The 20,107-nt window shown below is 39.9% G+C and overlaps 1 protein-coding gene across 1 annotated transcript in view; it reads right to left on the reverse strand.

Annotated features, from left to right (window-relative positions):
• The window catches only part of CREB5 (cAMP responsive element binding protein 5), a 215,814-nt gene that overhangs the window by 111,488 nt on the left and 84,219 nt on the right, over nt 1-20,107 (reverse strand). The gene's annotated exons all lie outside the window — the stretch shown is intronic.

The raw sequence follows: 20,107 nt of genomic DNA on the forward strand, positions 1-20,107 counted from the left end.
AGTCAAAGCAGGGGAAAAATGAGGCAAAGACTTCAGACAGGGAAGTCATAAGGGGCATTAATGCCAGCATCAGAGAGCATTCATAGAGAACAAGATCCCAGTCACATACTAGTACCTTCAAGAAGAAATAATAAAAAAAAAAGGCCAGATTTAGTAATTTGTACGGAGGTATAAAGCGTGCCAGTTTGTGGTGGTTTGGAGTTTGTTGGTACTTTCGAAACCAGACCAACTATACTAGTCCAGTCTATAGTGAGGATACTCAGCTACCAATGTCTGTTTTGTCTAGATCTTATCCCCTACAAAAATTAGAGAGAGAGAGAGTAAATACCTCATACAATATAGCAGCACAGATTATAATCTCTCCTAATACTGGGAGACTTACACAGTACTGCTGTAAGCCACCTATTGGGGGTCTTACTTAGAATGAGAAAATGAGGTGTTCTCTGCAAAGCCATCTGCCATTTGTAAATGTCTTAATAATAAAATACCAGTTAGGACTTATTGCAGGCAAGTGGAATTGCACTGCAATTAATGTTAGCTGGATAGTGTTGATCCTAGTACTCACTACTATTAAACAACCATGTTGGTGAAGATTTACCAATATTTAAGTATCAAAAACAGACTTTCAACAGTGAAATCAGAATAATTCAGTACTAAAACAGCAGAACTTAAAAGAGGCTGCCTTCCCAGTCTGTTTTATTACATTTTCAATCATATAGCTATAACATGAAAGGTTATTATGAAAAGTACCTGAAAGTGTGCATACATGTTATATACACTCCATTAAGTCTTAATATTTTATACATATGCAGCTCTTTCCACGCAGAAAGGGTCACAAAGCAATTTACAAACAATATATGCAGAACTAACTTGAGACATTTAATGCAATATGGTCTCCCTTCATGGAGATACATGACTAAACATCCCCAATGAGTAATATGGCTAGCAGCCATAACAGCCTCAGGCTGTGAGCTGGTCTGCTCTCATAAGCTAAACAGGGTTGGTCTTGGCCAAATGCATTTGGGAGCCCTCCAAGGAAATCCCAGGGTGCTTCAGGAAGCAGAGCTGGTGATTCAGTAGGTGGCACACTTCCCCTGGAGTCAGCACTGAACCAACCACTCCGAGGAAAACCTTGGTAGGTGCAACACAATTAACCAAATGGGATTTCAGGCAGGATCCCTCAGCGGAGACTGGTCATTTGTCACACTGTCATGATTTATTAGTGATGCTATGGATTCTCCGATTAAAAACAAAGAAGTCGTTGCCGCTGAGCAGTCCTCTCTCTGCAGAGCTCCTTTAGTTTGGAGAAGTTGAAGGAATTTATTTCTAGCTTTTTCAGTTGCAAAAGTTTTGTTTCAAATGGGAACCATCTGTAAGTGCTGCTCAGCTTCTCGGTCCTCACCAATACCAAGCGATTTTTTTACCTCCTGCCCACATTTTTAAACATAGTGCTTACACAGTTAGGTGTGTGTATCCTTTCCTTTGCATCGGTAGGTCCCACCTGAAGTACCACATCCACTTTTAGGTACTGTTCCTAGCTAAAGGTGGGCCAGCCAGAGAGAACCCTTTGGACAGCTAGAGAAACACCTTGAAGTCTAGAAGAGGACTAAGGACAGACTGAGCAAGCTGGTTAGTCTACAGAAGACAAGACAGAGGGTGGCTGTAATACATTTTCAAATACACAAGAGGCTGCTGAAGACAGAAAGAAGAAGTAGTATCTTTCTCCCTATCTATATTGAGTAGAACCAAAACTAAAAGGAACTTAAATGTGCATCAAGGAGGGTTCCAGTTAGACCGAAAGAAAAACTTCTCTCAAAGTGAATACAGTTAAGCACAGCAATAGGATGTGTGCTCTGCATTTCTGGAGGTTGTCAAAAACACATTAGAGATATTTCTGTCAGAAATGATGTAGATGTTACTTAATCCTACTTTGGGCAGAGGATTGGATGAACATTTGAAGTCCCCTCCAGCCATATAGCTCAATGATTCCATAATTTTTATGAAAGCAAAAGATTTATAGCTCTGGCATTACCAATTTCTTCCTATTTAAGTTAAACTTAATATTTAACTATTAAGTTTAAAATAATAATAATTACACACACACACACCCAAAAAAAAAAGCCTAAAACACATCACATTTGATAGCCTTAAAAAACTGTGCCATGATTTTAGGGGGATGACAGCAAAAATCATGTGTTCTTAAAAATTTTATGCAAAATTAATCTTGTGATCCTGCTCTTCTTTTATATAGATATAACTAGAGCTTTGCACTGTTCTTTCCTTGAAAAGTCACAAAGAAGAGCCAGTTTCACATCTGAGTCAACAAGCAATGCCATGAACGATGAAGAATCTACTAACGCTTGGAGAAGTGTCAGTTCATTTTTTATTTAAAGAAGAAAAGGGGGAAAATAGGGGAAAAGGGAGAAAGGAAGACATTCCCCGAAGCATAAGTATGACCTCAACAAACACATCAACTTTTCCTGGAGGCTTCCTCATCAATTGGGTACCCGTTTAGCTGCTGAGTTCAGGGTAGTTTGGGTCTCCCCCCGCAGAGCAAAAGTTACAGTGCTGGTATTAACTGAAAACCCTTTTAGCTGATGGGGCCTCTTGCACCCTGCATTAAAAAAGCTAAGGATGAACATAGTCCCAGAGAATATTTTGCTAAAGTCCAGCTTATACACCCTTGAAACTTCCCTTCCTTTCCCTATTTTTTTTCCTCTTTTGAACAAAGGCAAAAAAGTACAAAGCTACTCAGTAATTTGGATGATCTGGGGAAAGAGATTTTTGCCAAGTTATTTTTTGAGGAAGCCCATGTGGGTAGATCATCGTGACACTGGAGAGAGATGAAGAGGCAGCATATAAATATAAGAAGAAGAAAGGTTTAACACAGCCCAAGCAGTACTGGCATGTGGCCCTGAGAAAAAACATGCTTTTGGGTCAGGATGCGGAGTACAGGGGTCTGGGGCTGCAGAGGGGAAGACATCCTTGGGTCCTTTGATTGCTCCCCATGCTCACAAGAAAAGGACCTCATTTCCTGCAGTAAATATATATACTTCAAAATATTCCCGATCCCTTCAATAATTCCTTTTCTAATTCGGAACTACAATACAGCCCCTCAGGTTTTGCTTGGCAACCTGTGTCAAAGCAGAAGAAAACCCTGAATGTCAGTAAATTAAATTTCTTATAAACCTTAAAATGCATTTTTCCTACGATTTAGGAAAACAGTTTCAAAATGTAGATAGGACGACATGTATCTGCTAACTGCCTTTGTTAGTTTGCAGGCACATAATCAGATTTGTTAGAAAAATAGCCTCACAGGAGAAGGCATAGTTTATTCTTCAATGAATGGCTCTTAACTGAGATTTACAGTACAGACAAATTACAAGCTTTACTTTCTCCACAGAAAGAAACAAAGAATGGAGCCCTTCTAAACAAAATATTCAAACAATTCAAGAGCCTAAAGAAAGAAAAGTGTCTCCTCTTCTTGGCTAGACAGTTTTGATACCTTAATGACTGTAACATTTTAACAGCTGTGGGAAAACTGACATTAAAAAAATACCCAGCCCAGAAACATGGTCTGTGTACAACATCTTTGAGCTCTTATGTTTTATTAGCAATTTGGATTCATTACTGTTTTAAGGAGGAAGGAAGGGAGGTAGATGTTCCTGAGAGCTGTTTCTCTAAATGTATTAACCAGAGATTTCCAAGCACGATTTAATATAACACAACCCGATCCTCAAAAACTAGCTAACGGGTGAGATGTCACCATTTATCCCTTCATTGAAATTCATGCTCCGACACAAGAGGTCAAAGCAGGTATTTGAGCGATCTTCCTTATGAAAATGAGATAACCTCCTTTCATCCCAAAGCCTGCTCTGATCTTGCTCCCCCCTCCCTTCCAGCCCGATGCTAGGCGGCAGCTCACGGTTACCACACTGTCACCTTCCTTTTGAATTATGATGCTCTGAAAGAGCGCTGTAGTATTTAATAGCCTGAGATCACAGGCTCTCCTGACACAATACTTAACCAGGTTCTGCCTTTCTTTCAGTGTGCTCATTATTTGCACATGGTCTATGACATCCAGGGAGAATATGTTATCACACAAGTTCTCTTTTCTCCTGCTGTTTGCTCTTCCATTGTATTTATCTCCCTTACCTGACAGGTTCTTGACTGTGCTGTCAATTTTGTCAAAAAAAAGGCATTAGCGCAGATTTGGGAGGCCCTGTTTGCTAATCTTTTAGGAATCCTAAGGTGCCCTTTAGGATTTAAAACAAACACTGAAGCCTGAAAATGACTTATGTTCTGAAGCTCAACACCCACCTCCTGATTATCCCATTAGAAATCCCTCGAAGTCTGTGTTCAGACTTCATCAGTCTCAACTAGTCAGACCTCAGGGTGGAGGAATGGACATGATGAGTGTTCAGAAATATTGCACAGGGAGACATTGAGAGAATGTCTTGTGGTAAGAGAGTTTTAGGGGAGTAGTTCTGCTTAATTACAGCCATATTGAAGCTTTTGGGAGGGATATAAATAATAATAGTTAACAAGCTGAGACACAAAATGCACTTCTTTTGCCCTTATAGACTCTGCCATCCCAATTTTGTTACACTTAAAAGGGTTTGTTGTTTTATTTTTAATACCTAGCTTCCTCTCCCGGCTCCCTCCCTCGTTAGGACAGGACTGAAGAGCAAAATGAGATTTTATTATCTGAATATATTATAAATTCATTTTTTCCCTAGGAGGAAGGCCAGCAATTACTTTTTTAAGTAAGCCATACAGCTGCCTAACACAGAAAAATCGTCTCCTTTTAATAACAATTTACATCCAGACCATGGGTATTATATCCTCTTGCGGTGATCAGAGAGCCCTTCAGGGAAGACCACAGCTCTGGATCAAGCAGCGTTGGTGATGCCCTGAGTGGGACAGTCCCAAAAACACCACATGGGCCTAGGAGATAGTCCACAGCCAGAGAACATCCTGCCAGTGCAGCGACCCATGTATCAGTTAGCAAACTCAGTTACTTTTCCAGAACATCAATGACAGCTCCAGTGTCAATGATAGTTTAGGTTGTTACATTCAGCCTCTTTCAGAATTACTTCACAGTCTCACTGTATGCAGTGTTAATTTTCTAACGTATGCTAGATGCTTAAGTATGTGAAATTATGATCTCTTTGTATCAGGGGAAGTTCTGCTCCTAAAGTAGTCAATAAAACAGCTCTTCCTACATTCATCCACATTATCTTCTCTTTGTGTGCATGCCCACATTCCCTCAGCTGAACACATTTTTGTAAATGAGAAATGGTTGCTCCTCTGGCTTCAACAGCTACCCCCAAATCAGGCAAAGGATATAAGATCTGACATATGGACTGTTATTTTAAATCTTCCACCTCAGCTTCAAATCAGCATCACAGCAACCTTCCCCATGAACCTCCATCATGCACCTGACTAGCATCTGCTTCAGTACCCTACAGAGCAAAGAAACAGATGACTTCAATAGGGCATCAAATTTGCAGCCCCTCACAAAAGCCTTTCTCACTGCTATCCACCCAGCCAAGTGGCATTACAAAGTCTGCTTCCCCTCCTTTGATACTAAAAAGTTTTCTCCTTCACTAATAGCTAGAGAGACCTTAAGTATCATGCTCGAATTGCCCTAATCTCACTCTGCTCTCACCTTTTAAAATCACCGTTAGTGGCTGGCCCCTGGCAACACAACAGCATTTTAACTCAAACTTCCACGCAATAAATAGCTCAGATTTCCTTTAAAAGGAACACATACAACAGACTAGGGGTGCACAGAAGTTTTATGCATCTAGCAGTTTTTACATATTCCACTGTTATTCATTTAAGGCTGACCAAGTGGTCCTCAGGGGATGGCATGCACAAGCATAACATTATAAGTGTTAATAGGAAACGGATCTGAACAAAGAACCGCATTTCCCCATTATATTGTGTTTCTGCTTTAGTACATCATGTTAGTTTCCTTCACAGCTGGCTGGTTTGCCTGTTGTTTCAGGGGCAACTATCATTTGCTCATAACTTTCCTTTTTTCAGTGTATTTTATATGCATGTATAGGCATGTGGGATTCTTGCTTTGGTTTTAATATAAACAGCTTATCTTACAACGTGCTTTGGAAAGCTTGTAACATAAGATGGGTAGCAATTCAAAAATGACAACAGAAAAATATGACCTGTGCTGCCATGCTAGAAATAGAGTCCAGTCAGCATAAAATATGATGAGAAATATAAATCAATTAGCTGGCTATTAATATAAACAAAATAACCAGAAAGGTGCAAGGCAAATTCTTGCCTTTTTTTAAACTCAAACTCACTTCAGTAATATTCTGTTGTTTATGAGCCCTTGAACTAATTTCCTCCCTTTCAACATGTATGCAATTTGTCCTGCAGAATAGCTTTACGCTTCTAGTGGTGGTGGGAAAAATCCTCAAATAAGCAGAAAGAATACCAGAACACACACCTTGGGAACCGCCTTGTAGAAAGTCAGACTATATCTCCTGCGGACATATTTTTAAAGACACCAAGGCAGTCAGGTAAGCACACATGCCTCTGGTGCTCCTGTGGTTTTGTGGACAGTCACTTGTGCAGGCACTGATGGACTCCCTGCATGGGAACGCCACTGCCTGCTCCTTCTGCAAAAGCAAACAGGGCAGCATGCCTAAATTGCTTGCACATGTATGAAATGGCTAACACAGAAGTACAAGACCAGCTATATACTGACAAATAAATGGCTATGCTTCCACACTTCAATATATGATGTCTCAGTTAAAACAAGCAGTATTTTTTTAAACTCCAATGTTCTTCTACTTGCTGGGTTTTCAAGAAATAGGTACCACCCTTTCCCATTGCACTCTGCAGTGAAGTTACACCCAGAGCATGACGTGACTGCAATTACTTTCCCCCAAACATACACCATGTCAATGTGCAACTTGGAAAAGAGAAAGGTCTTCCTTATTCTCCGAGATTTGCTAACAAAATAACACCACATTTGTAGCACCACATTTTCATAGGAGAAAGATTTATTTCAGCTTCCAGAAAAGTTCCACCAGTGACAAAAACTCCCAAGCTCTTCAAAGCAACATTCAGTCTCTCATCTCTGTTTCAGCTTCTTTAATACTCCGTGAAGTCCAAGGTGTATTACTTTCCCCCCCCGTTCTTTGCTTTTAAAGATCTATTTCCTAAATGAGGCATGACTCCTTTCAAGATGACAGCTTGTAAAAATCACTTTAGGATACATTTTCCCTTTTAAGGAAGCAGCTTAGCCACTCCTTTATCCCCAGAATATGTACATCCCATCCCTGCGGGCAACAGTTCTCATCAGCAGTGTTTCCCATTCCTCACATCTGCTTCTGAGAGAAATGCCAGCCACATCAATCAGCCTCATATATGCATAGACTAGGCAAAACCATTTGTTGTACTTTCAGAGCACAGTATCAGGAAAGATACTAAGTTATCAGAAAAGATATTAAGCTAGGAAGAAAGCATTTCATCCACATTGTCCACTAAACACCACGGAGTCTACCTCTGATCGCTAAAGAACCCACGCCAATATTAGTAACAGTGTGGGTAAGGGATAGTTAAAAATATTTTACTAAATTTGGGGAGAGGGAGGAACCTTTGAAAAACTAGAACTTTTGTCATTTCTCATTTTCGCAGAAAAGTTTGCTTTCCACAAGAACATCCTGATTTATTTCCCCAGCCCAGCAGAAAATTGACACTGCAATACTGTTGGGTGTTGAATGAGAAGCCAGATATTCCCCACTGAAATTTTTGAGTTTATTTTATACCTGAGAAAAATAAGTCAAAAATTAATTTTTCATAGAAATAGACCCCATGGTTACACCACTCTGCTGAGACAGCCTGGTTGATACCACAGCTCAGATCCAGCTCAGGAAACTACACTCTCTGGCATAAGTTCTCCTAAAATTTCTAATAGTTATTACTTGAGTACCTGTTACCTATCACGTATGCTAGTTTGGAGCATTAGTGATGCTAATAGTGATCCTATTACAGGGTTTGCAGCACCAAATTGCTCATATTTCAATGTCAAAGGGATCTTAAATTAAGCATGCAAAGCTCAGCTGCAGTTCGAAATGTGTTTTGGAACCTGAAGTACGTAATAGAAGTGCATAGAAAGTACAGTAGAAATTTGCACTCAAATCAGCCAAAATAATATTCTTTTTCTTTTAATATCAACAATCCATTACACTAGCAACTAATCTTTAGATCCAATGGTTTGACTATGGATTTTTTTTTTAAAATACATTTATTTTTAAAAGAGCTGACATGAAGCTTGCTTAATTACTGGTGGAATGATTCTAGAGTTCACTATGATTTTAGTGAACTACAGAATGGAGAAAGAAGTGTTTTATGGACCTTTCTAAGTCCCTGTAACCTGACAGAGCAACTACTGATCTGCCTGCTACGAAAGACATTCAAGCTGTTGTGTTCATTTTCAGCAGCTCAAGGCACTTCATTTTATGAAGAATAAGTAGCCAAGGAGCAAGAGGTTAGTGGAAAGAGGTGGCAGTCAATATTCTTCCTCTTTTCCATTATGTAGTCAGCTAAAGGACCAGGTAAGATAATTAAGGAGATGATATGATATGCAATGCATTGCTTAATTTCTGGCAGTTAAACCTGGACTATATGGGTGATGAGTTAAGCCCAGGACTACAGCCCGTGTGACTTCAGCCCATCCATAACTGCAAACTGTACAATAATCTCACTGAAGCCACACAATCTTCAATTTACCCATAAAAACAATCTTCAGAACAGAAAACTTAAAGGACGCTGGCAAATCACTTAGGAAAGAATACTTTCAGAAAATGAACGAGTCTTTGGCAAGCTGTCTATTTATCACTACAGTTAATTTATTGTACTTTTTGGATGAGCTGTATCATATGGTCCATCATAAGAAAATAAGTTAGGCATCAACTTTTTAAGAAACAAAAAACCCAAGGGATCAAATTCAGAGATGCTTAACTTTCTGTGTAAGTCCTATTGACTAAAGTCACTGATGAGACTTTTAGAAAGTACATAATTGCAAAGTTTGACTAACAGGATTTGGTAGCTTCACGTCCTAGGCATTATAGAATCAAAATCCTTTCTGAAAGTCCTCTGAACTTCATACATTACTCAGACTCAGCATTACAAATTCTCAGAAAGATTCTCACCTTACAGGATTTAACATGAGCTAAACTGAGCATAAAATTTCATTTATACATTTTCAACAGGCCTCAGTACCTGCTTTAAAATTCTGCCCAGAGCCTTGGTAACTGCTGCCAGGCACTTTGCAATGTAACAATGACATTTTAGGAGAAGAGCTGTAGGGAACAAATGCAATTACAAAAACTCCATGTCATAGTAAATTTTCAGATCTGAGTTTTCTATGACTTCTATGTTTTTAAGGCAAAAAGACCTCAACAAATCTCAAATATGGATTTTGCAAACTTAAGAGATGAGGTCTAGATTTTATTGTGATGATGTGCCTGTGTTTCTACAGTGACAGTTATCTCTATTTTTATGATTGCCAAAAGCACCAATATCCAAGCTACTTTCCATACAAGCATGTCTGTAGTTCCCCAAACCAGTACCTGCCTTCCACTCCCTAACGCATTGCCTCTTTTTACCCATACCCCTCAAAAAGAAGCGATACCTTTACATGATGCCCAGGGACAAACCACACATATTACTTTTTTTCAAAAGGATCTCCTGTGACAATCCTAATCACAACTATAAAGTACATAAACACCGCCACATGTAAGTAGGTATCCTAGTTATTCCCAGTGAGTTCCGTCTGTTTTGTGTCAGATGCTGCTTATGTTACAGGGTCTTTAGGATAGGGGCTGTCTATATCACGTGTCTTCTACAAGACTAAGCGCTCATGGTGTTCAGTACATTAGTATTATTTATACTTAAAATTTGGTTACTACAGCTGCCCTGTTTTAAGAGACAGTAAGCACACACACACAAGCACACTTTGACCTAAGTCTACTCAGAAATTTAATGACTATTTTGTGAATATATGCATACCCTGAAGAAAAACACAGGCATACTAGAATTTAATTTAATTTGTTCTTTACTATCTCTCCCTAAAGTTGATTTTCCCATACTTGCGGCTGCTATCTGTGCCCCTTTTACCTCCAGTTGCAAGACAGCTGTCAGCTTCTTCCCCAAACCCAGAATCAAGGCTTGATATGGCCTTAACATTACCTCTTGTTTTAATCAGCTTGGAGCCTGAGAAACCCAGCCTAAGTCCTCCTGGGAGCACTATGAGCTGCTTGTGGGCCAGTGGGCTAGACCCCATCTAGCTGTCTATCTGATACCGTCTTCTACATTTCTGTGTGAATCAGTGCAGACGTGCTCTTTTTGGTGCATGCCAGAGTCCTCCAGCACAGCTGTGAGATCAGAATGATCTTTTATAAAGAAGATATAGAGTGGGTAAAAAAAGAAAAGATACATGAAAAGATACATATGCACGCACATGCACTTAGTGCAGAGCAAAAAGCAATCAGGGACCAGGCATGACAAGGGGCACATTTGATAAGCATTTCCAAAAGCGTTATGTATAGAAATAGGCAGCCACTGTTATCCATGGCTGCAAAATGTTCTGATACAGTCTTTGAAATTGGGCTTACTTTTGGACTCCTAGTACATGAGATAATCAATATATCTCAGTACAGGGAAGCATGCGGTTGGACAACTGCCTACAGAGATGGTGGCAAGCCAGAAGATTGGCGTCACGTTGTATTATTTCATTAGCAGTAACTACTGGCAGTGCTCAAGCTGCACATGACACGGTCCTGTCCACCTACCTTATTTTGTGCCTATTCATTCAAGAGGTGATAGGTGCAGAGTGAACAATGTCAGCAGTAGCTGATTTAAAAGCATGAGAGAGTCATAAGCCAGGCTATTATACCTGCTCAGTAAACAGCCCGGAAATTATAACTAGCAGTTGATCATTCTGCTCAATCAGTGTTCACTGTGCGCAAACAAAGAGATTTACAAACATAATAAAGCAATAAAAACATCTCCCAGAATATTTCAGTGAGTGAGCGTGTGACCGCGCTAACAGCTATGCCAGCATATATCCAACCAGCCGGTCTAAGATGGCTGATTGGTTCCACTATATTACACAGGAGACTGGCCAGCTAGAATTTTGCAAAATGAATTATTCAAGCAAAAACTCAGAGCCTCAAATAACAACGAACTATCCCACCATCACCATAACATGAGACAGACGCACAGTCCAAACCAGACCTCCGGATGCTAAGGGTAAAATAGTAGGAGGTATGAATTGAGGCTCTATTTTAGATCATTTATGTATTAATCTGGCAAGCTGTATTTGAAGATCAGTGTTGCGCTGATCCTTCATACTAGTCATTTATTCTGCAGGGTATGGAAAAAAAGCCTGAGCTGCCAAACAGGTTGCACTGCAACGACGGGGAATCCTTATAAAGAAAGAGACATTGAATATATGTCAGTACACAAAACACAAACATGAGCTTCACATGCAGTGATAGCTGAAAAGCCATGTCATAAAATGACAGTAAAGAATTAGCTCAGACATGGCAAAGAACTTGGTTTTAAAAGTAAATATTTCAAGGTAAAAAGCTACACTGATGCCAGACTTCGATTCTTTTGGGATCGGGATTGATCCAAGTAGTTCTCACGATAGCCTTGGATTAAGTCTCTACTGCACTGACTGTAGCTCACAGAGTATGCCGAGTCGGTTTGATGCTATGTAGTCAGGCTCTGTAAGCAACACAGTCATGACAGTAAAGAAGTTAGTGTGGACTACTCGCTCGACCCCCATGCGGCATAGCCTGCAGAGATGACAGGAGCTCAGCCAGCCTGTTGAAAGTAACATGAACCACAGAATGGATGTTCCCAGCCCACAGATAACAGTCATAGCTGGACAACAGCTGCAGATAGTGGAAAAGCAAATCTTGCAGTCATCACAATTCATAGCCTAGCAAGTCTAGTTAATTAGCCCAGATCTGATGGCCAACTAAGTCCTAACAGTTATCAGCCTCAAGGAAATCACAGCATATGAAATTATGATTTCATCATGTTTCATTAGGTACTGCATTGCTGTGCAAGATCACATTTTTGGCTTAGTGGCCTCCCAGGAAAACCCAACTGCTCAGTGTTAACAATTCAGTCAGCAGCACTCTACCCTCTGAGTCAAAACTGGCTGAATGTCAATTGACTACAAGTCAAATCCTTGTCTTGGTATTAGGAGCTCTTTGGCAGGGCTCTGCAAGATTACATTTGAAGTCCACACCACTTAGAGTGGCAATTATGCTCTCCCACCATCATTTTTCATAAGACTAACGATTAGCACTTTATTCTCAATGTTAAGTACCAGTTCAGATAACTTTTTCTCTTCACAGAATCCTTCTGTAGATAAATTAGGTACAATATTCCCCTTAATCCCAGATTTTAAACTGTTGATGTTGACTGGCCTACCATCTGCTGTGCCACAGAGTAGTCACGCAAGGCTTGCTCTATATAATACTAAATAATTGAAAGGACTGAAGGTGAGGGGTGTGGAACAAAATAAGTTCTGTACATCAGATGGAGTGGACAGCCAAAATTTACACATGAAGCCTCCCACTGCTCTCTGGTGTTTGAATACCAGAGTGGCAGACTGCTTTTCTGCAAGGCTCCTTTGCTATTAAGCTAAGCTTGCCTTGACCCAAACCCAGGGCAGAGTGCTGGGAAAAAGGAAAAATACCATTCCTTTCAGCCTCATGCTCCAGGCCAGATGCTCAACCATCAACAAAACATCAACTTTTACCTGTGCGGTTGAAAAAAGGAACAGGCAAAGTAGCAGGGCCAGCTACACGGCTGTCCTGGAGTGCAAAAGGAAGAAGTCTGACATACAATAAAAGCAAAGAATAAAACCTAGATGGGAACCATGCCATAATTCATCCTAAAATACATCTTTGTCAGAAGTATAAATCTCCTACTCCTGTAAGGAGTTCAATGCACAGCCCAACTGGTATTAATATCACATGTGTAATTGATTGGGTCAAACCTCCACCTGCTGCACACGCACTAATACGTACAGGCTCCCTAATTCCCCATTTCAATGCAAGCACAGATGGAGCCCAGTAGGCAGGGTGGAGGTAACTGCATATGTAAATTACTTGTGTATTTTCACAGACATTTCTTCTGTATGCAGTCGCAAACTTTTTTGATTTTTAACTCAACCCAACAATGAGAATTTTTCAGGAATTCAGTAAAATATCCCGTCAAAGATGTTCTTTCTTAAATAAAAATGCCTTTGTCTCCACAGCTTATTTTTTGGATACTGAACAGTGTTTGCTGTCTAAGTTGCATAACTTTCTAAATAAGCATGTTTTCTTCAGGTCATAAATAACGTGAAGGGACATGATGGCTCAAAGCCTTATAAATGCATGCATCTGTAAGAGGAGCAGAACAAGGAAGTATTTTTCTTATGATAAATTAAATGAATTGGAATCACAGACTAAAGCACGATAATAGAAAAGGGATGTGTAAAGATGTCAACTAAATGCAAAACTCAAATCCTTATTCTCTTCTGGATTCAAATAAAATATTCCTTCACTCTATAACTCCATAGCTGTGATTGTCTGATTAGCATAATCTACAGTGACTGAATGAAGAAAACAGCTACAAGAAAACTCTGCTCTGAAGAAGTAACCTGAACATTTGAGTAAAATCATTGTGAAGTAAAACAAAAGATTGCAGTCACCTTCCAATTAGACTTTCTAAATGAGAAGAAGAAATGCTTTCAGATAAGCATCAAAGAGGATTATAACAGAAGATCAAAAATACGTCACGTGGGAGTTTAAAAAACAACTGGTAAAAGGGCAATTAAGCCATATAAAGATGTCTTACCTAGATAAGCAGGCATGTCACTAAAGGCTCACTATATAAACATCAAGACCAACCGTACAAAAATAGGGTTAAATGATTGCATGCCTTTATTTTAGAATGCTTTGGTTTATAGAATCCCACCCCCGGTCTGGTTTCGTCTTATTTCATTTGACCAGTAAAAAAGCTGGCCTTTTTCCTTACTTTTTTTTACAGATTCCACATCTGTAGGTATAGCTCATCTTTTTTTCAAAGTTGTTGATTGACTTTCTAAGCACATAAGTAATTTTGCTCTCTTTTCCTAGTTTAGAGTAGTAGCAGAAATACATTACAAAATTAATGGAGAAAAAAACCCAACAAAACAAAATCAAAGTGCAACGGGATATGAATGAATAATCTTGGAAACAGAAATGAGATACATAAAACAGTCAGCAGGCTACTTTTTTTTTTTTCACTTGCAGAAAGACAGTTTTTACAGGTTAAATTGGCCGGTGGGTGGGTTTCCTACTGTTCCCTGAATTCTGTAGAAGTACTCTCAAAAGTGAAATAAAAAAAAAATCATAAAATGAAATAGAAGTGCTGTGGAATTAATGCAAAATGTGTTCTTCGTTCACAAACTTTTACTGCCTATGTAATTTCATGCAAAACAAAATGTATAGTATATTTTGTTTCTCTAATAATAAAGTAAAATAATAAACAACAAAAAATTGTTAATAGCTTCTTCATATACAGAGTGCCAATTATTTCCTTTTCTCATTTCTACTGTTAAAAATGAAAAAATAAAGTTTCAATACTTGGTGCTTTCAGAACACTGTGTGCTACTCACCACTGAATGTGATTTGATGCAGATACTAATGAGCATGTTTCATTCAGGTCCAAACTTGGACAGTTTCATACAAGCTTAACATTACTCAAGGAAATATCATAACTGAAGTTAGTGAATAAAGCAAAACAATATCAATACAAGTGCACAACAAGTACCACAACCTTTACCATCCTGCTAAGTATCAGTGCAAGTGAGTAATGGAAAAATTGGAGTCTCTCAAGATACTTGCTTGGCACATGTGGAAATATATTTATTGAAAAATAAACTCATTTAACTTGCACACGACGTACTGCCCCTCTTTCTTAGGCTTTGCGTGTAACGCATGGCAGATGAGTTTGCATTGTGGCAGACTTCCCTACCTGGCCTTAAAAAATATCGGGGATCCAGGCAGAAGGTGGAAAGTGGGCCCTAACATACACAAATAGAAAGAGAGATGAAAAACCATTTAATTGCAAATCCTAACTGGAAAGAAAAGTTAACTGAATGTGGTTTACTTTGGCACAAATGGTTAATGTTAATGGATAGACGCTTTCAAACCTAGAGGCGTGGCAACTGTCTGGGCCTCTTCAGCACAGTAAGTGTGATGTCTTGTGGCCACAATACCTCCTACAAGACTGGCTTGGCTGACATCCTTTGATATCACTACTGATTAGATCTTCTTTATGCATGTCCTCCAAACCACCATCCTTCTTCCAACTGCTATTAGCCAAAGGCCTTGCCCTGCTAAAATAACACTGCTCCGGACCTAGATGGACTGCTTAAGACCTAACAGGAGACAGATTTTAACGCCTGACTAAAGGATCTCAAGTAAATGGAAGGTGAATAAAAACCTCAGAAGACCACATCATTCTCAGCTACTTTGATTGTAAAAGCACACTGAAACCATGTCGTCTTCAAGCTTTAGCTGTTAGATTTCTGCTGTCTCTTTAACAAACAAGAGCCTTCACCAGGAAGCGATAGCACGTACTAACCCTCTTTTCTTTGGAAAGCATAACATAATTCCCTATCTGTAGGATCTTCAATGTTCCCAGGAGCAACAAGAAAGCAGGCTTGATCCTGCCTTGCTTCAACAAGGCAGCTATTTCAAAAGACTATAAAACCAGCCCTCCAATCTCCACGGTCTATTTGTATGCAACAGCAGCTGGACAGCCAGAGGAGTCTGTGGCAGGGAAGTCTCCTTTCACGTCCTTGCTGAGCTGTTAGAGGAGATGGATTGCAAAACCACACAAAAGAAAAACAAGAGTAGGGTCTTCTCAAGCGAACAATTCTTTGTTTGTTTAAATGCCCCCATCTTGGTGCCCTGACTCCTTCCCGACAGAGTTCTCCAACAGAAACAATATCCCTCTGACAGGCAGAAGACTGTTTCCTTACCCATTTCAGCAGCATGCAGGCTGCTTGCTCAGCTTGCACCACGACTTCCACTCTATTATCTCTACTTTCCTGTTGTTTAGGGAAACATGCAACAAATGCAAGGCTAGATCTGCACGGACTACATCCCTGATTTCCTTGAGTGAACTGACAATGGTTAACCTGAGGGAAAGCACACAAAGTGAGGGCCTTCACAGTTTTACAAAAACGTATCCGACCACCTCGAAGTCCAGCTGCACGCTTCAGACAACACTTGTGATACAAGAGAGCACTAGGTTCACATTGCCATTTGAGGGGAGTCCTTCAGAGAGGGAACATTCTCCCTCTGGCGCACATGGACATGGTGGGGCACAGCTCCTCCAGCCGCTGCCATCTCTGCGTTCAAGGGGGAGACGAGGCAAGAGCATCTTGCCTGTCCCCACTTTTAAGGTAGCGATTGCGCCTGGCTCTCAGGAGGACTGCACAAGGTCTGGGAAGGCTCCTTACACCTCCCTTGCCACCGTGCACCCTTTAAGGCTGGGTGGAGGCCGGCCCTTAGCTGAGGATTAGTGGTGCTAAAAATAGAAGCTGAGACATGCAAACAGACTGAGTTATAACTACTAAATTCCAGGGTGAAAAGAAAGTGTCAGCTGGCAATGCTGGAGCTTCGCTGTATGGGCAAGAAAGGTGTTGGAATGTCAATCCAAGCACCATCTCCCATCATGCATGTAGACGAACAGTCCTGGGAGCTTGGGATGTACTACTGTAAATGGCACTAGAGACCGCCATGTATCATGCTGCTGCATTACAGAATAAGAAGGTGCTCAGCAAAATTAGGGATGCACTAATAATCCTCCATGATGGCATACATTTAAATATCATTTTGACACAGACAAAGATGAAAACCATCAGAAAAAGCTCATGCAGCTGCACCACGGGACCATAGCTGCACCACAGCTTTGAATACTACCCAGGTATTAATTCTTAGTAATATTTACAGGTATATAAAAGTGCGGGATGCTTCTAAGGCAAATAATCAGCCTAATTTTTACCCTATACTAATATAACCCCGTTGGCTTCAGAGAAGTTCCACCAGGCGCACATCAGTATGTTTATTATTACTTATATTATGGTGGTGTCTAGAGGTCACAAACCATGAAGACATGAAAGAAGTATTCCCAGCTCCTGACCTAAACCAAGAGAGAGAACATCTGGCTTTCTGACCCTACCCTCAGGATTCAATAATCAAGAAGCCAGAGATCAAACTGGGAGCAGTACCAGAAGCTAAAAATACTTAAAAAGTAAATAATCTGTTTACTCAGTATGGATAGTTATTTGGCTTCTTCTGAGGTTTTAGAAACAAGTGTACTGTGTCAATACACCGTTTGAGATTTTTTGTTTGAATTTAAAATATTCTGTGATAGTAAAGTTCACTTTGTTTCAAAATGAAAATAAACATTCCCCAGGATAGCAAAAATGCAATGGGAAGTTGGTATCCTGGTCTGAGTTTTGCTCTTATTAAAAATATATTTTTTATTTGGATATTTGTAGAAAATGAACATGAAAAAATAGTATTCCAACAAGCAACAGCGCAGGTAAATTTCTTAAGTAATGCTATTCTCTTTTCCAATCTCAGTGGCTAAGCTAATAAAAAGCACTTATATTTAGGCTTCTATCTTATAATTGAATGCAAAATTTCAGTTCTACCTTATTAAATATGGCAACAGATACACTTTGGTATGTTATCTAGACAACTAGAGGGGAAGTACTCTTCGATTTGACAATTTGCTACATCTTGTTCTCTGCAAGCAGCTTGATCTAATAGTCTGGTTACTTGCAATTTATGGAGAAGACTTAGCCCTTGTGTGCTATCCTTTGAATGAAAAGAAGACATGCTTTCTCCACAATCCACATTTCTGGCATCGTCCTGGAGAGACAGCACATCAAGAAATATTGTGAGGATGGCAGCTGATGAAGTACTGTCCACAGATTATAGCTGCATTTCAAGAGATGTTTTTTTCATCTACACGTCCGGGTTCTTGCACAGGTGAGGGGTCTTGCAGTAAGTCTAGGAGAACTCCTGCCTCGCAGTAAGCCATGTCCTGCATAGCAACACCAAACCAGGAAACAGGCAATGGCTGATCTAAACTTTGTGATCTCAGAATGCAAGAAAAAATGAGATCTGTTGTGAACAGTATACCATCAGGTGAACTGAGGTCCAAGGCTTTCTGAGACCGAATGCAGCTTAGCCCATAAACAAGAAAAGGAAAAAAAAGACAACACAAATGGCTATTAAGCACTGAAACATATCTGCAGCAGGAGGGAGACTTTTTCTTTAATCTACCAGTTCATATTACCTTGGGCTGAAATCACACCACACTGCAAGGTCAGGGGTGGCCAGTAGTTTAACAGATGACCTTAAAAGGGGCTATATATTTTAAGAAATAGCAATGACGATCCAACAGGTGCCAATAATTCTTTCTCCTTCACTGAGAGATTTTCCAAGGATCTCACTGACCAGTTTAAATTGCCTCACTGGTATTTGTACATGGGAAGTATAAGCTCATACACTAGAGTCTCAGGGCTGAGCAACACCCTTCCACCTCAACTTGTCTTAAAAAATAATCACCTTCTGATGAAGAATGGCTTTCTAAGACCTGTAAGTAGTTACTTAAGACATGACTGGATATAAAGACTTGTAAATAAACCTCCCCAACAGGTACTCAAAGGAGTCCTGTGTTGACAGAGGGTCCTTCCTACAAACGAGTCGCAAAACATTTTTGAGCATTAAGGACATGGTTGATGCCAGTATTACAAAAATCCTAAACTCCTTCTCAGTCTTTACCCACCAAATTCACGAAGTCTTGTCTGGGTAGGGGTCTTCTAAGTAACCCTGTGTAGTGTTTCAGTCCTGGGAAAGATGGTGTATAAATACCTTTATTATGTAACTGCTCCTTCAAAACTGTACAGCTCTCAAAAAGATATGAAGGGTAATTAGCTCATCTCTGTGTCCAGCTAATCTCTTGGGAGAAATCCTAAGCGGTACAAAGCACAAGAGACCGTCTCCAGCATTTTCAACTTGAGAGCACTAAATTCACATCTGATTAAAGTGCCTGATTGTTCCATTAGGAGATAATTATTGTCAGGCTGCTGAACAAGGTGTTTGTTTCCATTATTGTTATACCTGGGAAACTCCTGAATTGAATTAAAAGTTTCAGATTCAAAAAAGCCCTCTGTAAACCAAATAGTAAAGTAAAATTTCAGCTTGACCTATAAAAAATAAAATGAAATAAAAAATGCAAGTCAGTAAATGCATTATTCTGTTGTGCCAAACTGTATGTTAGCATTAGTAACAGCTTCTCACTTTCTGGAGTTTTAATTATGACTCAAGGGACTGGGAAAAAGAGAGGGCGGGAGAGAATGTAACCTTTAACAGCCTCACTGGTTGCTGTCCCTACCTTTACTGCTGTTGAACTAAAAATCTCCACAGGCTAGAATTCCTTACATTGCAAATAAAATAGTTTTTCCCTGGTTTTTATCAGCCCAGGTCCCACAAGGAACTGACAGCCGGTTTATGTCAATGAACAAGAGTTATTGTTTTCAGATATTCCGTGTTCCCCCCCGCAAAAATTGGTGAGGAACTGAAAGCAAATGTTACTAATAACAAACAGAAGGCCCCAAGGTTGGGGGTTCTACTAAAACAGCATTTGGGGGCATAACATATGGTACAAATAGGTTTGTGGAAGATGCTATTCGACTGTACTTCTTTATTGAAGTCATTCATCTGTGTCACTGACGCTAGACCTACCACCATGAATCTGAAGTGATGTGACCAGTCTGTCTAAACCTCCAATAATTCTTGGAGTAAGCCATCTAGGAAGGGAAGGAGCTGTGGATTTGGAGGCTGAATCTCAAGGAGAAGATAATACCACACTTTCTCTCTGCCATGATACAGTAATTCACAAAAGGTCCGCAAGAAGATGGGGAAATTCACTTGGGCCTCATCATGTCAGATACTTCCACTGAGGTGCTCGGTGCTTTCAAAACCCAACTTCA

Source organism: Pygoscelis adeliae, unplaced genomic scaffold, assembly GCF_000699105.1.
Source record: "Pygoscelis adeliae isolate BGI_AS28 unplaced genomic scaffold, ASM69910v1 Scaffold226, whole genome shotgun sequence".
NCBI classification, from domain to species: domain Eukaryota; kingdom Metazoa; phylum Chordata; class Aves; order Sphenisciformes; family Spheniscidae; genus Pygoscelis; species Pygoscelis adeliae.